The sequence below is a fragment of the Monodelphis domestica genome, chromosome 2, assembly GCF_027887165.1.
Source record: "Monodelphis domestica isolate mMonDom1 chromosome 2, mMonDom1.pri, whole genome shotgun sequence".
In the NCBI taxonomy this organism is placed as follows: Eukaryota; Metazoa; Chordata; class Mammalia; order Didelphimorphia; family Didelphidae; genus Monodelphis; species Monodelphis domestica.
Genome location: NC_077228.1, coordinates 287,740,259 through 287,757,271, shown reverse-complemented (window position 1 = coordinate 287,757,271; position 17,013 = coordinate 287,740,259). Strand labels below are relative to the sequence as shown.

General features: G+C 41.6%; 1 long non-coding RNA gene across 1 annotated transcript; it reads right to left on the bottom strand.

Moving 5' to 3' along the window:
- Positions 1-413: 413 nt before the first annotated feature.
- LOC103104597 (uncharacterized) lies at positions 414-8,470 on the bottom strand. Its single transcript, XR_008915943.1, has 4 exons — positions 8,270-8,470; positions 7,501-7,560; positions 4,878-5,057; positions 414-2,763 (listed from the first exon to the last, which is right to left on the bottom strand). It is a non-coding gene; the product is annotated as an uncharacterized LOC103104597 (long non-coding RNA).
- Positions 8,471-17,013: the final 8,543 nt, after the last annotated feature.

The window sequence follows — 17,013 nt, the reverse complement described above, 5'->3', positions numbered from 1 at the left end:
TAAGCCTTCTTATAACTCTAAGTCTCAAGATGCTGCCTGATCTAATGGCTTCACAAAAGTGTCCTGAGGAAAATGCTTTCTAGAGGCAGGTGAATGGCACAGAGAAAAAAACACTGGGCCTGGAGTCAGGAGGGTCTGGGTTCAAATTCGACACCAGACACTTCCTGGCTGCATTATCTTGGGCAGGTCACTTAATACCATTCGTCTAGCCTTTGCTTTTCTATTTTAGAGTTGACACTAAGATAGAAATAAAGGTTTACCAAAAAAAGTGCTTTCTAAACTGTAAAGTGTTTGTTTAATAAGAATAATAAAGAATTGTAAGAATAATAAGAATTGTTGTAAGAATAATAAAAATGATCTCTCTATCCCCGATAGGGATGTCCCCTGAGGAAAAACTGCTGGAGATCAGGCCAGACATTTTCCATCTGCTTTAATGTTACCACTTCCATTTGTCCCAGGATAAAGCACCATCAACCTCCTTCTGCCAGACTAATGTCCCAAACAGGATGTGGAGAACAGTCATTGGCGAGAAGAATCCTTCCTTTGGCTTTAGGCCTCTCATCTCCTGTTGTGCTTGTCCTTTGAGGGAAGAGGAATGGCACCCTTCACTCAGTAATGAACATTCTCATGCCTGGTCATACCCTTTATATTGCAATGACTCTGAACTCCTGTAGGTTATCATCCAAACCCCATTCCATACCCCTACCACCTGGTTCCTTACTCCCATCCATTTCAACCTTCCCACCCCAAAGTTTCATCTTAATTGCTCAGACCTTCCATTGTGCCCTCTATAATACCTGTTCCATAGGCAACAAACTTCTCTTTATCTTTTTTCTTTTTAAATCCTTACTTTCTGTCTTAGAATTGATATGAAATGTTGATTCCAAGGGAGAAGAGTGGTAAAGGTAGGCAGCTGGGCTTAAGTGATGTACCTAGGATGACACAGCTAGGAAATATCTGAGGATGAACCCAGGATCTCCCATCTCCAGGCATGGCTCTCTATCCTCTGAGATACCTAGCTGTTCTTTTCCTTTATCTTAAATCTATTCCTCCCCCACTTCTTTCATTTTTCATCTACTAGCTCTTATTGAAACCTGTCCATTCCTTGATAACACAGACTCTCTGACCTCCCATTTCTAGTATTGGTTGCACCTTTGCTCATTCTCTTCAGCTTCCTGGCTGAGGTTGGGGTGTTAGAATCTTTCTTGTTCTCCATGGCCACTTCCAGATTCTCCTCTTTCCTTCCTCACTCATTACCTTCTCTTTCTCTAAGGTTCATGATCTTTATATCTACCACCCAGTCCAAATCCTAGCAGCTGTTGTCTTTAGACACACAGGTCACTCCCCTTCCTTCCTCGGTGAGTTTGATACTCAACTTTCCATTTCTCTCTCCTTCCCAACAACTGCCCTTGTACCAGGGGACTTCAACATCCATACTGATTCTTCCTCAAACACTAACCACTCAGTTCCCATGAGGACTCCTCAACCCCACCTCAGTCACACACACATTGATCTTGTCATCACCCACACATGTACCACTTCCATGTTGGAGAATTCCAAAATACCTCTAGCTGACCATAATCTATTGGTTTTTCATCTCTCCCTCTGCCTTCCCTTACATAGCATTATTCTTCATTAGCATCGTGATCTTCAATTCCTTGACTTCTCAATTTTCTCCCAGGTCATATCCCCTGCACTAGACACTTTTCCCTCTTCTTTCCATATTGATTCGTTGGTAAACCCATTCAACTTTACACTGTCTTCCTGTCTTGAATATCTAACTCTCTTATGGGTATCACTGATTACACTCAGTCAAGCTTTAGCCTTGTATCACTCCCACCAACTGTCACCTTTGCTCCTACCCACATGCTGCCAAACAGACGTGGAGAAAATCACACAATCATTCAGACTGGATCCACTACAAATTTAGGCTATACAACCTCAAGTAAGCCCTTACTGCTGCTAGGCAATCCCACTATATATTTTTTTATCAACTTACTCTCTACTCTCCACAGAAGCTCTTCCAAACCTTTGTATCCCTTCTGAGATCTTCCATGGCTTTCCTTCCTGCCTTTTCATTTGAGAACCTTGTCTCATATAAATAAAAAATGGATGATAATAATGATAAGGCCGACAATTCCTTTGCTGCCAATTTATGGCAAGTATCATCCTGGCCCCATCTTTCTTACCTTCCTAGTCTTTATTGAGTAGCATCTTCCCCCCGAGGACAGATTGAGCTAGCTCTAGGAAAAATTAGGGAAACTGACAAAGTTTGCTTTCCAGGCTGAACCAATTCCTCTTCCTTTTTAAGGTGTTGTGACCTTTTGGAAAGGCATTGTGATTTATTGGAAAGACTATTGCTGTCTGAGAAACTGGGTACAAATCCCAGTTCTGCCGTTAACCTAAGGGGGAAACCTTCAAGGAGAGGTGCAATGACTCCTTGTGGGGGATATTACAAAGGGATTCCTGTTCAGATAGAGATTGGATGAGGTAACCTCCAAGATCCCTGACAGTTCTGACTGAGAGTCTATGTTTCTATGACTTTGGGCAAGTTATTTCCATTCTCTGTGTCACTATTTCCTCAACTATAAAATAATGAATTTGGACTAGATGGTTTTGAAGGATTGTTGCTCACTCTAGATTTATGACCTTCTGATCAAGGAGTGTGCCCAAGAATGTTTTCTACACTTAATTTTCTTCTTCTTTTAAAAAAATGTCCAGTATCCTCATATGCCCTTTTGTCTCCCTCTAGAAATACATGATCTGGAAAAAAAGGAAAAAGAAAAAAGATCTTATACCAGTCATTTATACCTTTTTTTTTTTTTAAACCCTTACCTTCTATCTTAGAATCAATACTGTGTATTGGCTCCAAGGCAGAAGAGTGGTAAGGGCTAGGCAATGGGGGTCAAGTGACTTGCCCAGGGTCACCCAGCTGGGAAGTGTCTGAGGCCAGATTTGAACCTAGGACCTCCCATCTCTGGGCCTGGCTCTCAATCCACTGAGCTACCCAGCTGCCCAGCAACCCCCCCTCCCCCAGTCATTTATACTTTAATGGGAATTTCAGCTATCTTGTGGGTTATCTCAGGAACTTCCAGAATTTTCAAGCTGGAAGGTGTCTCTGCCTTACCTGAAAGGAATCTCCTTTTCAACACACCTGACAGGTGGTGATCCAAACTGGACTTGAAGGAAACCCAACACGGCCAAAGGCGGCCCATCTCATTTTTGTAGGAATAAAAGACTTGACCTCTATTGAAGGAATTTAGGTCAGGGGGAAGGGGTGCATTTTTGTGTGTGGTGGGGGGTGGGGGATAGGGAAGATTTAAGGAAGGAAATCTAGAAATCACTTTCCTTCTTCCTGAGGATGAGACTGGGTGGTCTTCACACATGTGTTCAAGGCTACAGTCACATACACACAGATGCTCCCACTCATGTAGTGATAGATACACTAATGATACATTATATAAGGTTTTAAAGTTTACAAAGCAATTGTATCACCTCGACCCTGTGAGGTAGATCCTGTGAGTATGATTATCCCCATTTTATAGGGATAATAGTTGAGGCAAGGGAGGTACTAAGAGATGATCCAACTTGCTCATAAGCAAGCATGTGTCAGAGTCAAGACTTCAATTGAGGTCAGGTCCACACCCGTCTCTCTTTTGCTCCACCCACTGGGACTCACTGAACAATGTTTTCTTACACTCATTACTTCTTTCACACTTGTGAAGCTCCAGTTGCCTATTTGCTCTTCTCCCTTAGAATTGATATTTAGTATTGAGTCTAAGATAGAAGATAAAATCCTTGCCTCCCATCTTAGAATCGATTGGTTCCAAGGATTAGCAGTAAAGGCTAGGCAACGGGGCTAAAGGACTTGCCTAAGGTCACACAGCTAGGAAGTCTCAGAGGCCAGAGAAGGTAAGACTTTTAAGGCAATTAATACAATTAGATGTTTCCCCCTCTTTGACACTGAATAAGAAGCTTGGTTGATTTCTCTTTTACTCTAGATCTGGATTTTATTTAGCCTGTTGGTTCTTAACTTTTTGGGGATCAGGGACCCCTTTGGCAGTCTAGTGACTATGGACCCCTTCTCAGAATAGTCTTTTTAAAAATTTTATTATGTATTAAAATTAAAATTTATTTTATTTTTATATTTATTTTATTTTAATTAAAAACATTTATTTTATTTTTTAAATTTTATTTGGTCAATTTAGGATATTTTTCCATGGTTACTTGATTCATGTTCTTTTCCTCCCTCCTCTCCCATCAACCCTTCCAATTCCACTGGGTTTTACATGTATCCTTGATCAAAATCTATGTCCATATTGTTAGAATGGTCTTTTTAAAGCATAAAATAAAGTACATACAATTTACACAGGAAAACAATTGTAATGAAATATAGTTATCAAATTATCTTTAAAAATTCACAGTTTGGAAATGGGTTTTGAACAATGATATATGTACAACCCAGTGGAATTGCTTGTCAGCTCTGGGAGTGAGGAGGAAAGAGGGGGAGAGAGAGAACATGAATTATGTAACCACAGAAAAATATTCTAAATAAACAAATAAATTTAATAAAAATTCACAGTTCAAGGGGGCGGCTGGGTGGCTCAGAGGATATAGAGCCAGGCCCAGAGATTGGAGGTCTGAGGTTCAAATATGGCCTCAAATATTTCCTAGCTGTGTGTCTCTGGGCAAGTAACTTAATCCCCCAAGCCTAGTCTTTACTGTTCTTCTGCCTGGGTTCAAAGAATTGCAAATTAAAGGGATGTTCATCTACTGGCAATGGTGGAACAAGTTGTGGTGTATGATTGTAATGGAATACTATTGTGCTACAAGAAATGACAAACAAGATGACTTCAGAAAAACCTGGAAAGACTTACATGAACTGATGAAAAATGAAGTGAGCCGAACCAGAAGAATGTAGTACACAGCAACAGCACTATCTTATGATGCTCGACTATGAAATAACCTTGCAGTTCTTAGCAAGTCAGTGATCTGAGACAATTCCAAAGATTCATGATAAAAATATCATATGCTTCCAGAGAAAGAACTGATGGAGTCTGAATGCAGATAAAAACATACCATATTTCACTTTCTTTCTTCATTTTTTAACAATCTCTTCCATAAAGTGACTAATATGGAAAAGTTTTATGTGATTGCACATGTAAAATTTATATCAGATTGCTTACTGTCTTAAGGAGTGGGGAGGGGAAGAAGGGAGGGAGGAAAAAATGCAGCTCAAAATAACAAATGTTAAAAATTGTTTTTGCATGTAGTTGGGAAAAAATAAAATGTTATTAAAAAATAAAATTTATTGGAGATAAACATGAAGTACTACACTTGGGTTAAAAAAAGTCTCCATAGCTACAAGATGAGATTAAAGAAAAGTTTGTTTGAAAAAGATCTGGGGGTTTAATGGTTCACAAGCTCAGCACAATCCACTGCACATAGTAATCTCTTAATAAATGCTTACTGATAGATTAATAATGTGGTATAGCAACCAGAAGAAATCAATCAAGTCTCCCACTGATGGAGGGAACATCCCAGAATAAGGAGATGATAATCCTGTTATATTCTGTCCTGGCCAGGTCATAGCTGGAGTATTGTGTAGCTCTGCACACCTGAGGGAGGACAACCAGAATCCAATCCTTACCATATAACAATATTATAGTTATTGGTGGAAGGAAGTAGGAATGTTTTAGCCTGGAGAAGAGGAGATTCAGATGAAGCATCACAGCTGCCTTTGAGGGTTTGTCCAAGAGGAATTCAACTTGTTCTGTTTGGCCCCATAGGGAAGATAAAGGACCAATGGTAGAATGTTCAAAGAGAACAATTTCGGTTTTATCAAGACAAAAAAATCCCCCAACTTGATAACAATTGGAGTTATAAGGTGCGATGGACTTCCTTGGAAAGTAGGGAGCTCTGCTTTATTGGAAGTTCAAGCAGGGACTGGATGACTATCTGGTATGTTATAGTGAGGATTGTTGAACTAGGGATGTTGAGGTCCCTTTCAATCCTGAAATTCTCTGATTCTGTGTCATGATTGTTGCTATCAGGCATTTCAAAGACCAACATATGGAAAAGGAAAGAATGGTTCTGTTTTGTCCTAGAGGGTAGAAGGGCTGAGCTGGGCTCAATAGGAGGAAAAAATCCCTAACAGTTAAGAACTGACCCAGTGGGAAGTCTAATGTCTCAGGGTTTGCTATCCCTTGGGAGTCGGGCAGGGAAGTGCTTCAAACAGAGGATGAATGAGCATTCATAGGGGATACAACATAAAGAATTCCTGTTTAGATAGGGGTTAGACTACATAACCTCTGAGGTACTTCTCAACTCATTGTTTCTGTAATTCTTTCCTTTTCTCCCTCCCTCCTTGAAAATAATAGGCAGTGTTGGGGACAGGGATGGTCCTTACTATATCTTGATGCTTTCCTCATGACCTCTACTCATAAGATGATTGGATCATGGACTTAGAGCTGGAAAGAACCTAGAGATCATCTTGTCAACATCTCTTTCTTTACAGCTGGGGATGCTGAGGTCCAGGGAGGTTATGTGACTTGCCCAGTTTTTGAGATTTCAGTCAGTCAATCAATAGGCAATTTATTAAGTGCCTACTACGTGCTAGGCACTGTGCTAAGCACTGGGTATATAAGAAGCGGCAAAAGACAGTCCCTGCCCTCGAGGAACTTACAATCAAATGGAGGAGACAGCATATAAATATAGACAAAGCAAGCTTATATGCAGGATAAAGAGGAAATAATTACTAGAAAGAAAGCAATGAAATTAAGAGGAAAAACTTCCTGTAAGAGGTGGGATTTTGGTTGGGACTTAAATAAAACTAGGGAAGGCAGTAGGTGAAGATGAACAGGGAGAGCCTTTGAAGACTTGGGGGACAGCCAGAGAAAATGCCCAGAGTAGGAAGATAGTTCATGGAATAGCAAAGAGCCCAATATTACTGGAAGGAGAGGATGTGTCAGGTTAAGATGACTGTTAAGTGTTGGGAGGAGGCTCAGCTATGAAGGGCTTTGAATGCCAAACAGCATTTTATATTTGACCTGGAGGCAATAGGATATGGGTGACAGAAAGAAAAAAATGCCCAGGGTCTGGAGAATTGTCTTGTTTGTGGATCAACAAAGAGGGATTGAACTTGGGTCTATTGGCTTTGATTCTGCTGGATTCTCTTTCCCTGTCTCTATCCCCATATGTCCATGGCAATGGGCAAGGGGGGAGTCAAGGGCACTCTGGTCTCCCTGGACCTGACTGTCCCATCATGCTATTCCTAAAAGGTCTGGGTTAGCCTTTGGGGTAAAGTCTTGAGCCAATAGGGGCTGCTGAGTTTATATGATATTCTTTATATTGATGGCCTGGCAAGGTACCTTAAGAAAATCAAGGCCCTTGACAGATACTCTGGGGATGACATTCTTCAGATGGTGAGGGTCAGGGTTGTATAATTAGAAATTTGCTCCCCAGAAACTCTCTTTCCCAGCTTCCCATGTTCCTTCTTACCTTACGGGCTAACATAAGGAGGATGTAAGTTTCTTGTAGCTCCAGCCTCTCTCTCTTTTCCTGCAAACACAGTTGGGAAAACTGGCTTTACTCAGGCTTTTACTTTTGTCCTTTTGTTTCTTCTACTTCAAGTGATTATTAACAAATCTTAAAAATATAATACTTGGAGTTATTGGATATTAATTTTAATCTTACAGCGTGGAAGGGATTCAAGATGGTAGGTCCTGAAACTTGTCAGTTTAGAGAACTGGAGACCAAAGGGATTTTTCTTCTGAGGTCAAAACAGGTAATTTAAGTCTATGTACATGTCTTTCTCCCATTCCTCTGCTCCTCCCTCATAGGAATTCCATTGTCAGGGATTAGCTCTTCCTTATGAACCTGGGGAGTTTTTCTCCTATTTTACCATAAGTTCTCCAAGGGCAGGAATTGCCTCCCTCATCAGAATAGGAGCAAGTGTGGGCTTTGCCCATTTCACGTTGGTTCTATTCTTCAAACTGAGGGTAGAGGGGCAGAGCCAAGATGGCAGCTGAGTAGCAGTGAAAGCTGGAACCTTCTGAAAATCCTCCCAAACCAACCTTGGAATTAGGGGTAGGAGTGGGAATTGGAGTGAGCTAATGAGTAATAAGCTGCCCTTTCTTCAGGACACCGACTGTCCCCTAGCCCCTCCCTAGGGGTCAGTACAGTATAACAGAGCTAAACTTAGCCAGGGAACAGATCTGGGCTTTGCCCATTCCCACGGGGATCAGCTCCTAGAGGGGGTGACCCTGACCTTTGATGATCTCAGGAGCTGAAAATCCATCCTTGTTCCTGTTAGGGAAGAGGAGGGCAGCATGTCTGCATAACCTTTCAATTCTCTCTAACCCTGGAGCCTGCCCCTTGTCCCCCATGGTGCCCTTGGAGCACCAACACTGGGCAGTCAGACACTGGGGGTAGGAGAGAAGGAGGAGTAGGTTTCCATCCCTGCTCCAAAGGTGGGGGTAGATGGCAAGAAATAGGACTTCCCAGCAGGCTGTGGGCACTGGGTCATATGATGGGGAGGGGGTGGAGGGCTAATGGCAAAAGGGAAAGAAGGAGGCGGAGGAAGGGGGGGTGAGTAACAGGAGAAGGCCAACCTTCTCAGGGACTATTCTAAGTTTGTTACCTGGCCCCTTTGCTCATCCCAGCCCCCTCCACCTTGTGTCCTTTGGTCCCTTCCCTCAGACACTCACAGAAAGGCATAGAGACAGAGATAGAAACATATACACAAAGCCCTGCCCTTGGAAGGAGGGGGAGACCCGGGGATGCCTGAGAGACATTTGCTAATGACCCAGCCCTGCCTTCCCCATATAGCAGTGTCCTAGGAGGCCCAAATGAGGGCAGAGCTGGGCAAGGGAGGCAGAGGTGGGGTGGGGCCAATTTTCAAGCTATAAATTTAGGCAGCAGGTGTTAAAGCACCCAAGAGGTGAAATAAAATAGGAAAAGGGCCTCTGGAGTCTAATATCTCTGCCTATATGAATGTGTATAAATATAACAGTAAATGTGAAAATATATACATTATGCATGCATATATATCCAAGGCACACACACACATATATATGTATATAATATGTAGATGTCATTCTTTGTACTCATATCTGAAGCATCTAACACAGTGCCAGGCATGTAGTAGGACCTTGAGTTCATCCAGGTCCTGATGAGTATGAACACCGAATCCTGAGAAGTGATGTATTTGAACTCACACTACTTAAAGTACTAATTATGTAAAATGGCAGAGTCCAGCCCAGTGGAAACATGCCGTGTGAATCAGAGTCATTCCTTCCCTTTGGGGATTCATTATTTATACCAAGTGGGACCTGGCTATACTCACTAATTGACTGATTATTTGGTAACCCTTGTGACAGAGACTGAGAGTTCTAGGCTCCTGGTATCAAATTAAAATAGGAATAGGGCTACCAAATTGTACGTCAGCATCCCTGCAGCCCACATACTACATATTAACACCTGTGCTCTATTTTGTTTTAATTTATTTTATTTTTATATCCTGATAATGCTTTATTTATTGTAAATATAAATTAATAATGTATAGTCAAAGTAAATTAATATAATGAATATTAAATGATAAACATTTTATTTATTTTGTGCCTCCTTGCCCCTCTGCCCAGCAGCCCAATGGAAGTGTTTTTGCCCTCCCCTGAGCAGAGTGCCTGGGCCTCTCCCTCCCTTTCCACCTCCCCTGCCTGGGGTAAGGTGGGGGGCAGAAGAACATTGTACACTGTAACAGCCATATGGTGGAATGATCAACTGTGATAGACTTAGCTACTCTCAGCAGTACCACGATCCAGGACAATTCCGAGGGACAGAGAATGGTATTCACCTCCAGAGAAAGAACTGTGAGAGTTGGAATACAGATGAAAGCACACGATTTTTCAACTATTCATTTGGGTTTATGTTTTGGAATTTTGGTTTTGTAAGATTATTCACTTACAAAAATGAACAATATGGAAATATGTTTGCATGATGATATATGTATAACCCAGATCAAATCACCTGCCAGCACTGAGAGGGGGAAGGGAAGGAGGGAGGGAGATATATTTAAACATATAATTGAGGAAAACTTGTGTGGAAATTTGTTATTCATGTAATTGGGAAAATGCATATGTATAGATATATTTTAAATGAGAAGGAACAAAGAGCCTACAAAAAAGGGGGGAAAATCTGTATCTGAGAGAATCTGAGTGAGAGAAGGAGGTGAGAAGGAGAGAGTTTGGAACTCAAAATTAAAAAAAAATCTGAATGTTAAAAATTGAGGAGGGGGCATTCTGGGAAATGGAGAGGTGCACAGACATTTATGTTTACATAAACACATACTAAGTTTGACTATGTGCAAACCACTGGAACTACAAAAAAAAGGAAAAAGGCAATCTTTGTCCTGAAGGAAATTCATAATGTAGTGGAGGAGATAACATGCTAATAACTATGTGTAAACAAGCTATTGACAGGATAAATGGGAAATAACTCATAGAAGGAAAGCATAAAAGGTTGGGAGTGAGTAGGGGTTGGTTTGGTGCAAAATTATGTAACAGATAGCAAAGAAGCCTATCTACTGGGAAGGGAAAAGCACCTATCATGCGTAAGCACCAGGGCTTCAGATTGGAGATAGTGGATGGAGGGTGTTGGACAGGGAGGTAGGACAAGTGTCCTCTGACCTTTACCTTCTTGCCCTGATTTCCAAGAGTTTTCCTAGGTGAGACTTTACAGTTTCCTCTATCATTGTTTCTAATGGATTACAGATGAGCCAGGCTCCTAGGAGAGCCCTGGCCATGCTCATGGGGATAGGGAAGGAAAGAAGGAGGGAGGGAGGAAGGCAAGAGAGGAGTCTAAGATTTATTAATAGACTTGTTCCTGACTGGCAAAGGCTGGAAAAAAGTCCAACTTCAGGGCCAATCAGAATGGAGCTTTCCAGGAATGCTACCAAAAAATAGCACCTACCCTTGACTCCCAGATTATTTCTTTTCCCTGACTTCACCCTCCTGGCGTCTATGGCTCCCAGAGTGCTTGGCTCAGCAGACTTGGCTGGGTGGGATCACCATCACTTGGCATGTGGAGCTTGGCTCATATCCAGAGAGGTTAAGCCATTTTCAAAGGTCACACAGTATGTCAGGCGTATAGCTGAGATTAGAACTTTCAGGCCTTGCTTTTCCACCTGTCATTCAACTTTCCAGAATGTACCCCCTCACCCCTACCTGCCTTTGTCCCCAGGGCCATTTTATTTGCCTTAGATTTCAGGAGTGGGTCAGACATCCTTCATATCTGGAAGCAGGGATCCAGAGCTTTACCAGAATTGTTTGAAATAGGATGACAACATAGGACAATAGAAATGTTCTGGAGAGGACTTGGGTTCAAATCCTATTTCTGATACTTGCTATGGTACCTTGGGCAAGTCACTTCATGTGTGAAGCTTCATTTTCTTCATCTGTAAAATGAGAGATAGGTTAGATGGTCCTTTGGCCCTTCTGACTCTGAATTGAAGATCTTATAAGTCTTGTGCTCCATTATCTGCATTTAATAACTAGTCATCATTGTCATGGCATGACTTAGCTAAAGTCACATAGTCAGTAAATATTGGAAGTAGGATGTGAATTCATGTCTTCTTATTCCAAATCTATTGCCCGTTCCGCTACACTGGGGGGCACTCTGCTTCAAAGTAAAGGGAGATAGATGATCCAGTGTATAGAGCATTGATAGGTAGGTAGAATCAAGAAGACCTGAGTTCAAATGTGGCCTTACACACTTACTAGTTATGCGACCTTGGGCAAGTAACTTAACTTCTGTTTGCTTCAGTTGTCTCATGTGTAAGATAGGGAAAAGAGCACCTAGTTCTCAAGGTCGGTTTGAGACTCAAATTAGATATTAACTGTAAAGCCCTTCGCATAGTACCTGACACATGGTAGGCACTATATAGATGGTCTTTCTTTCCTTCTTTCCTTCTTTCCTTCTTTCCTTCTTTCCTTCTTTCCTTCTTTCTTTCTTTCTTTCTTTCTTTCTTTCTTTCTTTCTTTCTTTCTTTCTTTCTTTCTTTCTTTCTTTCTTTCTTTCTTTCTTTCTTTCTTTCTTTCTTTCTTTCTTTCTTTCTTTCTTTCTTTCTTTCTTTCTTTCTTTCTTTCTTTCTTTCTTTCTTTCTTTCTTTCTTTCTTTCTTTCTTTCTTTCTCACCCCCCCCCCCCCTTCCTTATTCTTCTTCCTTGGATCAAAACTCATCTCTTTTAGAAATCTTTCCTGACTAATTCCAATGAACTTAATTTATTTCTGTCTCTTCTTGGTAATAGTTCATGATAGAAATAGCTTGCATTTCTATAGAGCTGCTCAGTTTACAATGAACTTTCCTCATAATCCCTCTCTGGGATAGTTAGTGAAAGGATTACTGTACCTATTTAATGGATGAGTTCAGAGAGAGTCTTTCCCAGAAATCATACTGCTGGTAATGACTGAATAATTCAATCTATGACTTCTAACTCCAGGTCTAGTGTCCTTTCTACTACTCCATGTCTCATAAACTTTAAGTTTTTGTTCTCAAGTCTTCTGTCCTTTGTGTTTTCTCTCTGAACTCTCTTTGGAAAATCTCATTTTTGTAGCCAGAAACTTTTCCTTTCTCCTGGTATATGCTGTCCAGACCTTATCCTAATTAGCATTCCTACCCAAACCCTCCTCTTCCCCCTCCCAACTGGATAATAATCCCTTGCCCCCATACTTACCCCTGTGGGAGGAAACCCAGAATACTTGCTCTTCCCTAGTCTTTAGACTCTATTTCTTTTTCTAGTGGTGATAGCCCAGTCACTTCTAGATTCTGAGTCCTTGATACCATTGTGCTGCAGATCCTATTGGGAAATAGAGTTCTAGAGCTAATGGTGGGGAGTGCTTCAAAAGACCTTTGAGTCTTACCATCCAATTTGTAGCTTCATGACAGCATGACAGCATGAGAGCAGAATATCAGGAGTAGCTTAGACTGCAGAGCTGCAAACTTATTGGGAGACTTAAATGACCTGATGTAGAGCATGGTCTCATAATTGACCTCCTAGTCTGAGCTTTCCAGTCTCCCTACCTGGGTTTGGGTATCAGCAGCACAATTGCAGACTTGCCCCTGGCTGGAGGTCCAGTACCCAGTTATTGGCCTGGGAATCTGTCCTGTAGCAGAGACCGTTGCAATTTCAGAACAATGGACCTTTAGTTTTGCCCAGGCTCTGAAGTTCACAGTTCCTGCCCTTGTTACTCAACTGCTGTCCCTAGCTTAGGCTCAGAGTGAAAGAGCTGAGGAATGACCCCTTGTCTTCAGTTTGTGATCTGGTTACTTAGTCATGGGCTGAGTTTGCCATCTTGGACTAGAAAATGTGCTCTTATGGTTTCTCTTTCTATTTCCTAATCACTATGTGGGCTGGTGATTTACCTTCATCTCTGTTGAAATAGCTGTGGGACATATCTGGCCTATATACTGCTTTCTTCTCCCCTACCATATTTGCTTGTCACCTTACTTAAGTACCAATAAATTTCCTCTCAAAACTTTCCACTGCATTTGTCTAGGGTTACACTAAGCAAATGATAAGGCTCCATCTGTACGGAGGCCAAGCTAGAACTGTTGTCACTGATGGAGAGTGATTCAGAAAGAGCAGCTCAAGGTTACCAGACAGTAACACTGATATTACTGGAAGGCAGCAGAGAAAAGTAAAGAGCAGAAACCCAAGTTCACTTGGAGCTTTGAGAGCTCGTCTCTTTTCCTGCCTGGTATTGATTGATTCTATCAAAAGCAGAGTCCCTGATCACCATTCCCTCTGGCCCCAGCCACTTGAAGTTCCATTTGGTCAGTTCTAGAGGGAAGGCAAGCTAAGGAAGGAATAGTCATTGGCTTTGGGGTCCAATTTTTATTGAAGGCCTCTGAAAGCACAGAGATCAGAGTAGCAGTAATCCCCTTTCCTTCTTTTCAGTTATTTTAATGGAGGATTGGAATTGAAAGAAGCCTAGGCTGAGAACCAGGAAACCAAGGTTGGAGTCACAACAATACTTTGAGTACCCTGAGCAAGTCATAGGACCAAAGAATGTCCGTGCTGGGGAAAAGAATCATAGGATGAACATGGCTTTAGAACTAGAGGGGGGACTTAGAGTCATTAAAATCCAACCCCCTCATTTTAGAGGGGAGAAGCAAAGTGGTCACACTTTCTTAAGGTCTCATAGGATGGTAGGTAGATAAAGCATTTCTGAATTGCTTACTATGTGTCAGGCACAGTGCTAAGTGCTGGGAGGATACAAATTCAATCAAGCAAGACAGTTTCTGTTCTCCAGGAGCTTACATTCTAATGGGGCAAGAAAGCACATAAAGGGAACTTGAAAGAGGATGGAGGAGTGTTGGGAAGACCTGCTTAGTAGCATTAAAAAACAACAAATCTTACCTTCTGTCTTAGAATCAATACTGTGTATTAGTTCCAAGGCAGAAGAGCATTAAAGGCTAGGCAATGGGGGTTAGTTAAGTGACTTGTTCAGGGTCATACCTCCTCAGCAGCATTTCATGGAAATGGAAGGGAAATGAGATCTGACCAATCAGAACCCAGACATAGTCAGAGCCAGGTCTCAAGTCCAGGGGCTCTGTCTCTAAAACCCAACATCCTTTCCATTCTAGGAGGAAGTCTTCTGACCCAGCCACTTTCTGAAGTAGGAATCCTCTCTCTAGTTTCCCCTACAAATAGGGTACGAACAGAGGCAAGCTATCTGGGCTTTGCTCCAGGTACTGCCTTGGGGTTGGAGAGTCAGGAGACTTTTTCCTGTCCCTTTAATTACACAAAAGAATGTCCACACCTTAGGACAAGCCTCCTTCTCTACTTCCCCTTTCTGCTTTTGTGGGGAATAGTGGGAATACTCAGTGGAAATACTATCTGCCAATGTATCCTGCGATTCATTGGGAGAATGCAATGAGACAAGGGAGCAAGTGCTTGGAACATGGAAAAATGCCATTCTGATACCAGAATTTTGTATTAGTGATGATTATCTGAAGTAAATTTTAGCTTCTTGCTTCGCCCAGGAATACCCAATGACATCTTTGCTCTGTTCCAGGTGCAAGAGCAGATGAGCCAAGGTTGGTGTGGTTGGCAGGTGATCCCAAACCACAAAGAAGATCATGTAGGTCTCTTGTTGATTTGAATAGGGATTGACACAACACATGACATGGATGTCTCTCTCTGTGTTTATGGAATATTGCATTTCCTCTGGGGTCAGAGGAGGTGGCAGGATCTTTGCCATCACAAAAGGGGAATCTGTGGAAGTTCTTTCCACATATTGAACCCCAGTTCAATGCTGATTGAGGTCTACTTCCTCCCACCCTTAATCCTAGATTTCTCCCAGCTCTCCCAGCAGAACAAGCTTGAGAGTCTAGGGGAGGAAGGGAAGAGGACAGTCATGAATATGGAACCACAAAGAATAAACAAGTGGCAGCAGACTGACCTGTGTATACTCCCTGGACCCTAGAGGATAAACTATGGTGACATATTTATATTGGCTTGGAAATGGGGACCCACTCCTCTCCCCAGTCCCCAGCTGGAGTGGGGGTCACCAAGCATCAAATATAGTGCATACACATACACACACACACACACACACACACACGCACGCACACACACGTATACACACACATACACACACCCCAGTTAATTTTTCCAAAGAGAGTGTGGGAGGCAGGCTATAAATGTGGACTTGTTCTTTGGCTAAGGTTTGGATCATGTGGTGAAATGGGGTCCCAGAGCTAATGGTGGGGAGTGAAGAGGAAAGGGAGGAAAACAGCTGGAGTATGAGGAAATGAGACTACCAGGGCAGACAGTGGAACGTGAATAACTTTATTTTTTATTTTCGTATTTTTATTTATTCAAAGAGATTCTAATTTCCCAATTACGTGTAATAACAACTTTCAATATAATGGTTTCTGAAATTCCAAGATCCAAATTGTCTTCCTCCCTTCCCTACTCCCTCTTGGAGATGGTAAGCAATTTGATCTGGATTATACATGTATTATCACAAAAAAAAAACATACTTCCATAATGGTCATTGTTGTAAGAGAATAGTCACATAAAATCAGAATTCCAAAATAAAACTATAAATAAACGAATGTGAAAAATAGTATGCTTTGATCTGTGTTCATCAGACTCCAACAGCTCTTTCTCTCTGGAGGTGGATGGCATTCTTTGTCCTTAGTCCTTCAGAATTGTTCTGGATCTTTGTATTGCTGAGAAAGGCAAAGTTTTTCACAGCTGATGATCATACAATATTTCTGTTACTGTGTACAGTGTTCTTCTGGTTCTGCTTGTTTCTCTCTGCAGCAATTCATTTTCCATCTTTTTTTCTGAAACCATCCTGCTCATCGTTTCTTATAACACAATAGTATTATTCTATTATCAATATATGCCACAATTTGTTCAGGCATTCCCCAATCGATGGGTATCCCCTCAATTTCTAATTCTTTGCCAGAATGTGAATAACTTAACAGAAAACTGGAATCAAGTCTTGTTTCTGAGAAGAGGTAAGTACAAGAAGAATCCCTTTATCTAACCTGATGGGGCCCTTTCTGTGGGTTTTTAGGCCTGGCAGTAATAGTTACTCTAGCTCTAGAATCTGAAAAGTGAAGTGAGACTAACCACATGAAGCCAGTTCCAAATGGTGTCTACGAAACTGATGGAGTCCATTTTTGGCAAAGGCTCTCTCTGGGCCTTAATTTGCTTCTCTTGAAAATGAGAGGGTTGGATGAAATGATTTTTATAGTCCCTTGCAGATTAAAATCCTGGGAAACCCAAGATAGATTTCCTTTAACAAAGAGACCTATTGAAGGCCATTTCTCTTGCTCTTACCTTTGGATCTTTACAAGAGGGACATCAACAATGGCCCTTAAGGAAACTAGATAAGAACCAGATGGAGAATGTGGGATTACTTCACTTTCATCTTTACATTTTCACCACCTAGAACATAGTAGGGGCTTAATAAATTCTTACTGACCTAGAGAAATAAA